Source organism: Mastomys coucha, unplaced genomic scaffold (genome assembly GCF_008632895.1).
Source record: "Mastomys coucha isolate ucsf_1 unplaced genomic scaffold, UCSF_Mcou_1 pScaffold14, whole genome shotgun sequence".
In the NCBI taxonomy this organism is placed as follows: domain Eukaryota; kingdom Metazoa; phylum Chordata; class Mammalia; order Rodentia; family Muridae; genus Mastomys; species Mastomys coucha.
Window position 1 is genome coordinate 58,636,822 of NW_022196896.1, and position 11,791 is coordinate 58,648,612.

General features: G+C 39.4%; 1 pseudogene; it reads right to left on the reverse strand.

The window, feature by feature from the left end:
• Positions 1-7,471: 7,471 nt before the first annotated feature.
• Positions 7,472-8,065, reverse strand: LOC116089106 (annotated as a pseudogene).
• Positions 8,066-11,791: the final 3,726 nt, after the last annotated feature.

The window sequence follows — 11,791 nt, forward strand, 5'->3', positions numbered from 1 at the left end:
ACTTGGGCCAGTTAGAGGCCCCCAGCTTTCATGCATAGGTTGGGCCAGCCATGAGTATAGTGCTGTTGTGACAGGATACTATTTATGATTTTGGTCTTTGTAAGTGATTTCTTTGTTCAAGCTTTTTTTAAAATTAATAAATTACTTTATTTACATCACCCCCCCCAAAAAAGTTGAAATGGTCCAGTAGCAGGAAATCACACTGATGAGTTTAAATTTGATGCTAAAGCTAACAACCAATATTAAGATTGTAAACCATGGTACTCCTCTCCATTGGTCTTTTCTCATCATGGATCTATACCTTTCTGTGCCTAATTTAAAGAGGTGTCCACAGATAAGTCATAGATTGCATGTATAATTATTGAACAATATGCAAGTGGCTAGACATAGAAAAATTGTCTCTGTATCAGGAAAGAATCTAAACCTAATCATTTAATCATCTTGCACTGTTGCCCCTGGTGTAGAACGAAATTAATCGAATGTTCTTGGTCAAAAAGCTTGGCTAAAATAGATCTTCCTCAGAAAAAGTGGTTCAAAGAAAAAGAGAGAGCAGGAGGAAGGTAGACAAAATGAAGGAGTGTGTGCTTTTGCTTTGTTCTTTAAAATGTAAAAACAGAGCATCCCTTTCCTTCAAGCTGATTGCTGCTTTCTGGGCACCACCCCCCCTTCCTCAAAGTACCTAGCTTGCTTCAAGAAACAAGTGTCAGAGTGGCTGACATGGTAAAGAGCAGCTACATGACAGAGGAAAAGACACATGTATTATATTTCTGAGAGACAACGAGATGGAGAAGCATGTTCTCCTCCAGTGCACAAAAGGCAAAGATAAGTGCCCATGCTATGAGGAAGCAATTGAGATTGAGGATTCATCTTTCGGGAAAACAGGGAAGAAAAGGGGCATATCTATCTTCACACAATGGCAGCTTGTACTAAGAAATGACAAGAGCACAAGTGTTCTACGAAGCCAAGTATGATTAATAGTAAGAGTTAAGGCTTGGAAGCTCAAAGCCAATCTCAAAGCAAGACCTTTTCAATTTTCTCTGAGTCCGTGGGTTGTGCACATGTGCTTAACAGGTTTAATCAAGAACTTGATGCATTTTAAACCATTTAGTTCAGTGCATTTTAACTCAGGAGTCATTAGCGCTGGATCTAATACTCCATCTTAATAAAACGTCAGCGGACTAACGTGCACAAAGAGAGCACTCTCAGTGAACCTTCCTCAGAAGGCTCATCACTGAAAACCCTACGAGATGGGCCTGAATAATGCATAAGACATGTCACTGACCCTCAGAACGAAACCACAGCTTTTTCTGCCATGATTCAACACAGATCTCACTTAATCAATCTCATCTGAAAAAAAAAAAAGTTCCTGATATACAGTGCAGTCAAGTTTAATTTCATCAAAAGAGCTTTTTATTATTGTTGTTGTTGTTATTGTTGTTGATGATGATAACAATGATGATGATGATGATATAGTATAGTAAATTCAGCACCTAGTTTTTTACCAGCAGCCACTCTGCTACCTAGTTATATTCTCAGCTATTTTTCTGTTACTAAATTAACATGCAAAGTAATAGGCTTTATAGTAGCATCTTCAAGTCTTTCCATTTTGAACCAGAGTTGCACTAAGCTGCCTTGTCTAGCTGGGAATTCACTTTGTAGCTCAGGCAAGCATGGCTTTTGTAATCCTCCCAAAGAGCTGAGATTACAGGTCTATGCCACCAGGCCCAGCTGCTGATTAGTTTCTTCCTATGCTATTGTGCCAACATGTCTGCTTGATAGGTTCATATTTAACATCTTTACCACTGATTTTGATGGTATTTCCAGAAGGAGATAATTATAGTAGTATAAAAAGGTAATAACATAGGACTTTGACTCATATCAAGCTCATCTTAGGAAATTTTAGAGCAAGAGTCGCAGACCAAGCACATACATATATTCCTAATATAGAAGGGAAATTGCATATTTGCTTAACTAGAAAAAGCATTTATTCTATAAAAAGAATCACTTTTCCTTTAAAATATCCATTAAAATACAGAGGATGTAGATTAACAGCTGTAATTACATATTTAAAGAAGTAATATGAGGTTATATAACTCAGCTGGTAGAGTATGTGCACTGCATAGACTGGATTCAGCAGCACATGCCTGAAATCCCAGCATTCAGGAGATGGGGGCAGAAGGACCAGAAGTTTTAAGTCATCGTCAGGTACATAGGGAGATTTGTGTCCATAGGGAGATTTGTGTCCAGCCTTAAATAAATACTCTGTATCGAAACAAGAAAAGAAATGGTAATGTTAAGTAATTTTTCACTTTTGATAAGACTAGCCAACATTGACTTGCACATTTCTTGGTGATTTTGACATATGCATTTAACTGTCTCAATAATTCATTGTTAAAGAATTGTTTATTAGTTTCATTGTCAGGGGAGAAAACAAAGATACAAAAGTACTGATTACATTTTGTCAAGCTTACATAAATAAAAAACTGGAAACTGATTTTTATACTGTTAAACACCACAGGAAAGCAATCTGCTACTCAAAAATAATAATTACATTATGAAATTTTATTCATAATTCTCTTCGAAAATTATGTGGCAACTATCATCATTCCCATGGTACAAAATAAGTGTATTTCTAAAATAGTAAATTCGTATTTTGTATTTTCATGACCTATTTGAAACATAACTTGAAACTATTGTGGACATTTTAATCTTGAATTCTTAAAGATCCAATGATTCAAAGTTTCTAAAACAGCATTTCACTGTGGTAAACTTAGAGACTAATTTCTAGATTTCTTCTACTTTTTTAATAACTTTAATTATCTTGTTTACTTATTCACTTTACATCCCACTCACTGTCCCCCTCCCGATCACCCCCTCCCACAATCTGTCTCACATTCCCCTTCTCCTTAGAGAGGGTGGGGGTCCTCCGGGTATTACTCACCTCCCTAACCCTGGCACTTCAAGTCTCTGCAGAGCTAAGCACTTCTCCGACTGAAGCCAAACAAAACAGCCCAGCTAATAAAATTTATCCCACATACAGGCTACAGCTTTTGGGATAATCCCTGCTCCAGATGTTCAAGACCCACATGAAAGTCAAGCTGCACATCTGCTACATATGAACGGGAAGGCCTAGGTTCTGCCCATGTGTGTTCTTTGGTTGGTGGTTCAGACTCTGAGAGTCTCCAAGGGTCCAGGTTAGTTGACTCTGTTGGTTTTCCTATGGAGTTCCTATTCCCTTCAGGGCTCACAATCCTTCCTCCTAATCTTCCATAAGAGTCCCCAAGTTCCATCCACTGTTTAGCTATGCTGTCTGTATATGCTGTAGAGCCTCTCAGAGGACAGCATGTTCCTGTCTACAAGCAAAGAGAGTATCACTAAGTGCCAGGGATTGGGGCTTGCCCATGATGTGGGTCTCAAGTAGGGCAGTTATTGGTCAGCCATTCATTCCGTCAGTCTCTGCTCCCTCACATGGCTGAGAAAAGGGCAGCATAGAAAACTAGACCATCTTAGAATTCTACCCAAAAGGACTTATCTGATTCTACTGTGTTTTTCTAATTGCATTCATTTAGAGGGAGGGGGTATATGGGTGTGTGTGTGTGTGTGTGTGTGTGTGTGTGTGTGTGTGTGTGTGTGCAAGCACCTGCCATGGAACATAGGTGGAGGCCATAGTTGGTTCTCTCCTTCCACCACAGGGTCCCAGAAATCTAGCTGAGATTTTTGGGATTGGCAACAAGCATCTATACCACTGAGATATCTCCCTAGTCCTCAAGTGGTTACTTGAGTACAAAGTACCCAGCTTACTTTGAGTTGATGTATCAACCCAAAAACAAATGAATAAATAGCCAAAACATAACTCCAAACCTTATAAGTAAAGTAAAAATGAATTAATAAAATAAAAATGAGATCTTCAGGAAGACCAATCATTGTGACTTTATATTTAAGAAAATATAGAATCATTAACATGAATTTATTGCTCAGCAAAATTAAACTTAATAATTAACTATTTTTCAGTAACATTAAGCTATTATGATAATTCATTTTGACCATCTAGCTCATATTTATGATACACAGAGATACAAGATCATGCAAAAAAAAAAAAACAAATTGATACAGTAGAAAGTGTCAACTATGTGCAGAGCACCTGAGGGACAGTGTTGGGCTGAGTCTCTGAACAATTTACGTCTCTGGTCAAATTGGCTATTGGAGGTGTGAGTTTTCATCTTATCCTCATTTTTTAGAACATTTCTAAAACTTAATGTTTGAACTATTAAAGGAATGATAATGGTGGTCAGGAAACAAGGTGGATTTTATTCTAAGGACAATCTAAACATGGTGCCTATGCAAACTTTGTGGAAAAGTCTAGAGCATACAGAATTCTTGGTTACAATGGTGGTATGCAGTAACACATTTGCCTTTGTCTGTCAGTAATAAGAGTTCAGGCAAATACTTTCATGGAATTGAACTAAGGTTCAGTTAGTTGAGGAGTGAAATTAGTCTGGTGTTGTGATGAGACCTTCAGATCTTTTCGTGTCCTCTCCAGTTGCCTCCAAAGTTGTTTATACAATGTGACTTCTTTTGACTGATTTGCATAAATCTGCCCTTAAGTTTGAATTACATTTCTTTTGCAATGCTCAGTGACTAAGTGTATTTACATGCAGTGTTTCTGCACCGGTAGTAAGAGGTAGGTTAGATTAATACCCCAATCTTTTATTGTTATTAACCTTCCTACATTTCTGATCTTTACTTAAAACTACCCACCTACATGGCAAAATCAATTGCCATTAAACAGTACTTCAAATAGTGATTTCCTTCCACACAGCCACAAACATGTGTCAAGAACTTTTTTTTTTTTACTATGGTGAATATATTCTTCATCTGTAAATCTAAAGTCCTTGTATCATCAAAAATAGCAAGAGCAGCTCTGTTCTCACTACAAAAATAACAGCTACCCAAGAAGAAAACGTGTTAAAAGACTTTCACTGCACTTTATGCTGTACGTGGTAAATATATTACAATTTTATCTCTCAATTAATACACAATTTAGAAGTTTGGAGATATAATTAAAATCTTTATTAGCTAGCAAGCTAAAGCATCCCATCCAATGCCGTTAACAGACCACAACAGTTGTCCATGCGCAAGGCTTATGAAAGCCACGAAATCCTCATCTTTCCTCCTCCATGTTTGCACACACAGAGGCTTACATGATGCAGCCATTGACTCCCAGTCTCCTGGAAATCACTTCCCTTCTGGCTCTTTAGATGGCTCTTTCTTTGAATTCCCAAGGTTCTGTCAGCCCTCAGAGACAGAAGCCTTACACAAACTAGCCTAAAACAAAGCAAAACGAACAAAACAAAACAGCGATTGTCTGAAACTGTTCTGTGTCCTAGTCTGCTTTCTCTCCAGCTTCAATCTGTGGATGTTTGTCTAAATAGCCAGAGGTGAAGTCTCTGGGCACTCCAAGTAGATGGTCTTCATAGCACGCACTCCAGGGCAAAAAAGCAAAGAACCTCACTCATTCTACACCCAGTTATCAAATTCCATAAGAGGAACGCCACTGAATGTCATTACGGATGAGCAGATCTGACTAGCCAGACTGGATTGGTACTGACAAGTTGGGGGGTGGGGAGGAAGTGCTACCTGTCTATAGACGAGGCAGTGACTTTGTTGGGTAGCTGTACAGAGAAAGCAATATGCCGCAAAGAAATAGGAGCAGTGCCCTAAAACTTAGCAGTGAGGTGCAGTCTGCTACAATAGGAATGAATGCTCTAAGCTTAAACTGCTTTAAGTCCAGTTCTTCAAAACATAATATAACGAAATGTAACTAAATTTGAATTTTCAGACTGAATTATTTATGTCAGAAAAATTGTAATAATAAACTATATATATATATATATATATGGAGAGAGAGAGAGAGAGAGAGAGAGAGAGAGAGAGAGAGAGAGAGTAGGTAGAGGGAGAAAGAGGGAAAAAATAAAACATTCTAGGTTCTGAAGATTTCTTCATATTCAGGGCTGGGCAGATAAATATGTGAGTAAACTGTTTGCCATGAAAACCTAAGGATATGAGTTCAATTCCCCAGCACTCATGTCAAATGCCAGGCAACATCAGCTGTGTCTGTAATTCCAGTGTTGAAAACACTGAGACAGTCCAGCCAATCACTGAACCCCAGGTTTCTTGACTCACTTAGCATTTTTGTACATGATAAAAATCAAACCAATTACTAGGGCAATGGGAACTTCCAGAAATTTACAAGGATGATCCTAGCTAAGACTCATAGCAACAGGGATACGAAGCCTGAACTAGCAATCTCCTGATAGAAGGCAAGACTTCCAGAGAAGGGATTGGGACACCAACCTAGACACACAACCTTTGATCTATACTTAGCCCTGCCTTCAAGATGAACTGGGGTAAAGATGGTACAGAAATTGTGGGAGTAGGTGATCAGTGACAAGTCTAGCCTATGTCTTATAACATGAGGGGTAGAAAGTCTACCCCTGAGGCCCAGGACCCAGAGGCTGGATAGCTCAGAAATAGGATAGAACCAAACAGGACTGTCAAAACAAAGCAAAACAAAAATAAATGATTCTTAATAATATTCTGCTCTACTCATAGATACCTAGCCCAATTATCATGAAGGCTTCATCCAGCAACTGCCATGAAACATGCAGAGACTCACTGGCAAACATCAGGAGGACCTTAGAGAATCTCGTGGAAGACGTAGAAGGATTATAGGATCCAGAGAGGTGAAGGACATTATAAAAAAAAAAACCCACAGAATTAACTAACCTGGGCTCATAGGAGCTCACAGAGACCAAATTGACAACCAGGAAGCCTACATGGGACTGACTTAGGCCCTCTGCATATATGTTACAGTTTTGTAGCTTGGTGTTCTTGTGGAACTCCTAACAATGGGAGCAGGAGCTGTCTGACTCTTTGGCCAGCATTTGGAACCCTTTTCCTCCTATTGTGTTGCCTTTTCCAGCCTTCATAAGAAGGGAGATGCCTAGTCTTACTGCAACTTGATATACTATGGTTGGCTGATAAACATGGGAGGCCTGCTCTTTTCTAAACAGAAATGGAGAAGGAGTGGAGGAGGCAGAGGGCAAGTGCAGGAGACAGACTTGGAGGAGTGGAGGGAGGGAAAACAGTTGTTGGGGTGCAAAAAAATAATAATTTTTAAAAAAATCAAACCAACTAATTCTATGATTTCACTAATTGAGTCCCAGATGTATGAGCAAAGACAAAAATTACTACCCAAGTAAGTTAATCCCATGCTTGATAACACTTCTGAAAACATACTTTTGGAGATTCTCATTTGCAATTTTTTTTTTTTGGTCCAGAAAATTTTAACAGGTTTGTTTATAATTGTTATAAAGTTGAACTGTTGAAATGTGTTCACTGAAACATTTTGCTTGCATTAATGCTTTACATCTTGCATTTATATTAAAAATTCACACACAAATAAACGTGGAGAAACTGCCAATACCTGATTCTGTCCCCTATGTTTCCACTCGCAATCATATACTTAGGTACCTTTGACCCCATGGAAAAAATATCTAACATTCAGAACTACTGATAACAGGAAGAAGAGGAAAAAAAAATTTTTTTTGAGAATGAAATGTTTCCCCTCATAGCGGACTTTTAAGCACGTTCTCCACGTATGCGGTGTGCTAGTTGGATATCTTTGGCATAATTGTTACACGTTTGGTATGGATAGCACACAGGTTGGTATCTTCAAAAAGGCCAACCAGATAGGCCTCACTTGCCTCCTGCAAAGCACCAATAGCTGCACTCTGGAAGCGCAGATCTGTTTTGAAGTCCTGAGCAATTTCTCTCACCAGACGCTGAAAGGGGTGCATGCAAATCAGAAGTTCAGTAGACTTCTGATTTCACGGAGTGTCACAGTACCAGGCCTGTAACGATGAGGTTTCTTCACCTCTCCAGTAGAGGGCGCACTCTTGCGAGCGGTTTTTGTAGCCAGTTGTTTCCTGGGTGCTTTACCACCGGTGGATTTGGGGGCAGTCTGCTTTGTACGAGCCATGGTATGGGCACCTCCTTACTTATCCCCCTTCTGCTTTGGCTGGAGCTCGGTGCTGGCATGAGAGAGCGGCCTCTCGTTGGCAATTTTTATATTTTCCTTAATTAAGACAATGTTGACATCGCATTCAGGAGTAAGTAGTCCAAAGTCTCTTACTCTGCACATTGGCCAGTTGTGCCTTTCTGTGTTTATTGCTATCTACTGTGAGAATAAGCTTCTCTGATAATGGCTGAAGAGTTTAGTAACCTATGAGAGTAGCAATAAGTCATTAGGAATCATTTTATTCATTTGTCCATTTAGCAAAATAATAGTGGTAGGTTTTATTCGTAGGGCCTATGACCTATCTACACCAGGTCTTGACCTAATTGACAGTATAAGGTATGTGTTCCGTCTTGTGGATGGGGCCTTACATTCAATTTGAACAGTTGTTGGTTACTCATGTTATTAATTGCATCAATATTAATTGATATTAATTAATTACATTAATTGCATCCAGGCAAGCTGTTACTGTAATTCACAAGACTCTCAGCCAGGTGATGTTAAGGACTACATTTTTCCTCTAGTAACACGCATAAACATGCATAGCATGCCCTAACCATTATAAAAGTTAACCAGTAGGGATGGAGCTTCTGGGTATCACTTAGATTTATCCACAGACTATGTATGATTCAAGCGTTCAGTGTATTCAGCAATAGGGTCTTACTTTCAAGTTTCAGTAGGGAATCAATAACATTTTCAATAGCCTGTAATGTGGGGGAAGTCTGAGGGACTCCAATGGCCAACAACTCAAAAAATGAAGCTTGTTTCTGGCACTAGGGGTTTATTTGGTTGTAAACTGTGTTTATTTGTGGTATTGCTCCATTACAAGGTAACTCTGCCTATGGGGTATATCTAATACCCTGTGAGTGTGTGTGTCTCTGTGTGTGTGTGTGTGTGTGTGTGTGTATGTGTGTGTGTGTGTGTGTGTAAGTGTGTGTATGTGTATGTGTGTCACACCACTCTCTTCAAGGCTCAGAGGTCAATGCAGATAAAGAAAAGTAATGATTACAAGGCACAGAGGTGGTAGATGAATTCAAGAAAACAATGTTTCACAGACAAAGCAAAGCAGATATTACATGTGAACTTGTTGGGATTGCGACAACATATATTAGACCTCCACAAGCTCAAGACAGACAAAGTCCCATCATTGATGAAGAGAGGTGGACACAAAGTTCCATCTCTAGCTGAAGAATTAATGGCATTTGAATGCTAATGGGAGAAAGTCATTTTTCTTCAATGGCATGACACTACTTGGTATACTCTTCACACTCTAAGGCAGGTCTTTGTCCAGTCAGCCAACACAGACTGGACTCAAAGGAGAGAGGGAGAAAGGGGGAGGGGGAGAAAGAGGCAAGGAGGAAGGGGGAGGGAAGGAAAAATGGAGGGAGGGAAAGAATATAAAGTTGGGTGGGTTTGGAGGTATGGGAGGATAAGAGAGGTGTTGGGGATGGAGGTGTATATAATAAAATACATTATACAAAATTCTCAAAGATTTAAGAACAAAATAAATGTTGAAGCATTTGCCATCTCTCTTAATATGGGGGGGTGTTGTTTGTTTCTTTTAATCTACTAAAAGAATTAATGGAGTTAGTGATTTGGGTGTTTTCACCCTGTCTGTGAAATTTTTCACCAAGTTGGTTTTCTTCTCAATCTCTCCCCTCTAGTCCCCCTTAAAGTGCAACTTTGAAGGAGTCGTTTCAGAGATGTTGGGCTTGAAAGAGCTTTTGAAATATTTCATTTCTAAGCTGAGTCAAAAATAGGCATGTTTGTTAAAAGAGAAAAAAAGAAGAAGAAAAAGAAAAAAAATCCCCTCACAAAGAAGCTTGTCTGGGAAAAGAATTCTTCAAAACTGTAGACATTTCTTTCAGAAAGCCTCTGTTCCAATTCATGGAGCTTATTGTTCAGATCTTAGAGCTCAGTCCTCACAGCTTGAATTCCTTTTCAAAATTGTTTAATGACTGTTAGCATGTGTTTCTTACTAAGCATTGTGAGCTTCCGGTGTCAGTGTTCGCCCTTTGATTCCTGTCACTTAGCTCACTCTCGAGCTATGGGCCTTGATGAAACAAGGGCCAGAGCTGTCCAGCTTTTTGTAAAATAGTGCTCATCCAACTCAGGACCTTGTCTCCACATGGCAGCTTCACCATTATGCTTTCTCTCATTGAGCCCACTTGCTACGCTTGCAAGAACATCTATGTATCCAATTCATTCTGGTACTGTTCTGGATACAACCTATATGTAAAATCACAAATGATCCCGATTTACCAAGCAGCCCCACCTGAATCAAGGGTTCACACTAGTGTTTAAGGGGGAAATTAGTGTTATGGTGCAGTCACTTACTTGTTATAATGCAGTGTGATGGTTTGAATATGCTTGGCCCAGGGAATGGCACTATTAAGAGGTGTGCCCTTATTGAAGTAGGTGTGTCACTGTGGGCATGGGCTTTAATACCCTAGTCCTAACTGCCTGGAAGCCAGTATTCTGCTAGCTTTCAGATGAAGATGTAGAACTCTCAGCTCCTCCTGCACCATGCCTGCCTGGACACTGCCTTGCTCCAACCTTGATGATAATGGACTGAATCTCTGAACTTCTAAGCCGGCCCCAATTAAATGTTGTCCTTTATAAGACTTGTCTTGGTCAAGGTGTCTGCTCACAACAGTAAAACCCTAACTAAGACATGCAGTCTCATGTCCTCATTCAATCAAGAAATTTAAGTCACAGTCCAATGTTGCTAGCATATTTAGCTTTTTTCGATAATTTATTTAAGAAAATAATTTTGAGTGCTAGAGAGATGGCTCGGCAGTAGAGAAACTTGTTGCTCTTCCAGACAATCAGGGATCAATTTCCAGGATCTACATGACAGTCCCCGAGCATCTGTAACTCCAGTTCCAAGAAATCTCACACTATCTTTTGGCCTCCAGAGGCATCAGGCACATGCATGGTATACAGATATACATTCAAGCAAAATATTCAAACATAAAATTAAAATGAAATAATTTCTGGTACTGGAGATATAGCTTAGTTGGCAAACTTGGCATATATGAAGACCCAGAATTAATCCCCAGTATTGTGAAAAGAAGAGAGAAAAAGGGGAATCTTTTTAGTTCCCTCATGGTCAAGAAAGCTTCCTGGATATTTGGGTTAACTATCATTTTGTTTTATAACAAAACACACTGGGTGATTTATAACAACAGGGATTTATTTCTCACAATTCTACAGATAGTATGATCAAGGTGTCCTTATGTAGTACAAAGGCGGGACAAAAGAAAGTCTAAAGTATGTCCCTCCCACATTTATACACATGCAGCAGAGTCTCTGACTGAGTCCTGTTCCCCAAAGGGCTCCAGACAAGCTGATAAATATAAAAATTTCCAAAGTGGAAATGAACTAAAGTGAACCCATCCAAGCTGAGACTTTATACTGCCATCCTTGCTTCTATCTGGTTCTAAAAGTTGGTACAGAAAGGGAGATAGTTCAGTGGACAAAGAGTTTGTTTTGCAAGGGTGTTTGAATCACCAGAACTCAAGTTAAAAAAACAAGTATGATGATATACATCTGTAATTCCAGTATTCTCACACTGTGATAAAGGGCAGAGACAGAGAACCCCTACACCCCATGGTCCAGCTACTCTGCAGAACACAGTAGTGAACAACAAACAGACTTTACATCAAAGGAAGTAGAAAGGTGAAGACACACACTCTCTCTCTCTCTCTCTCT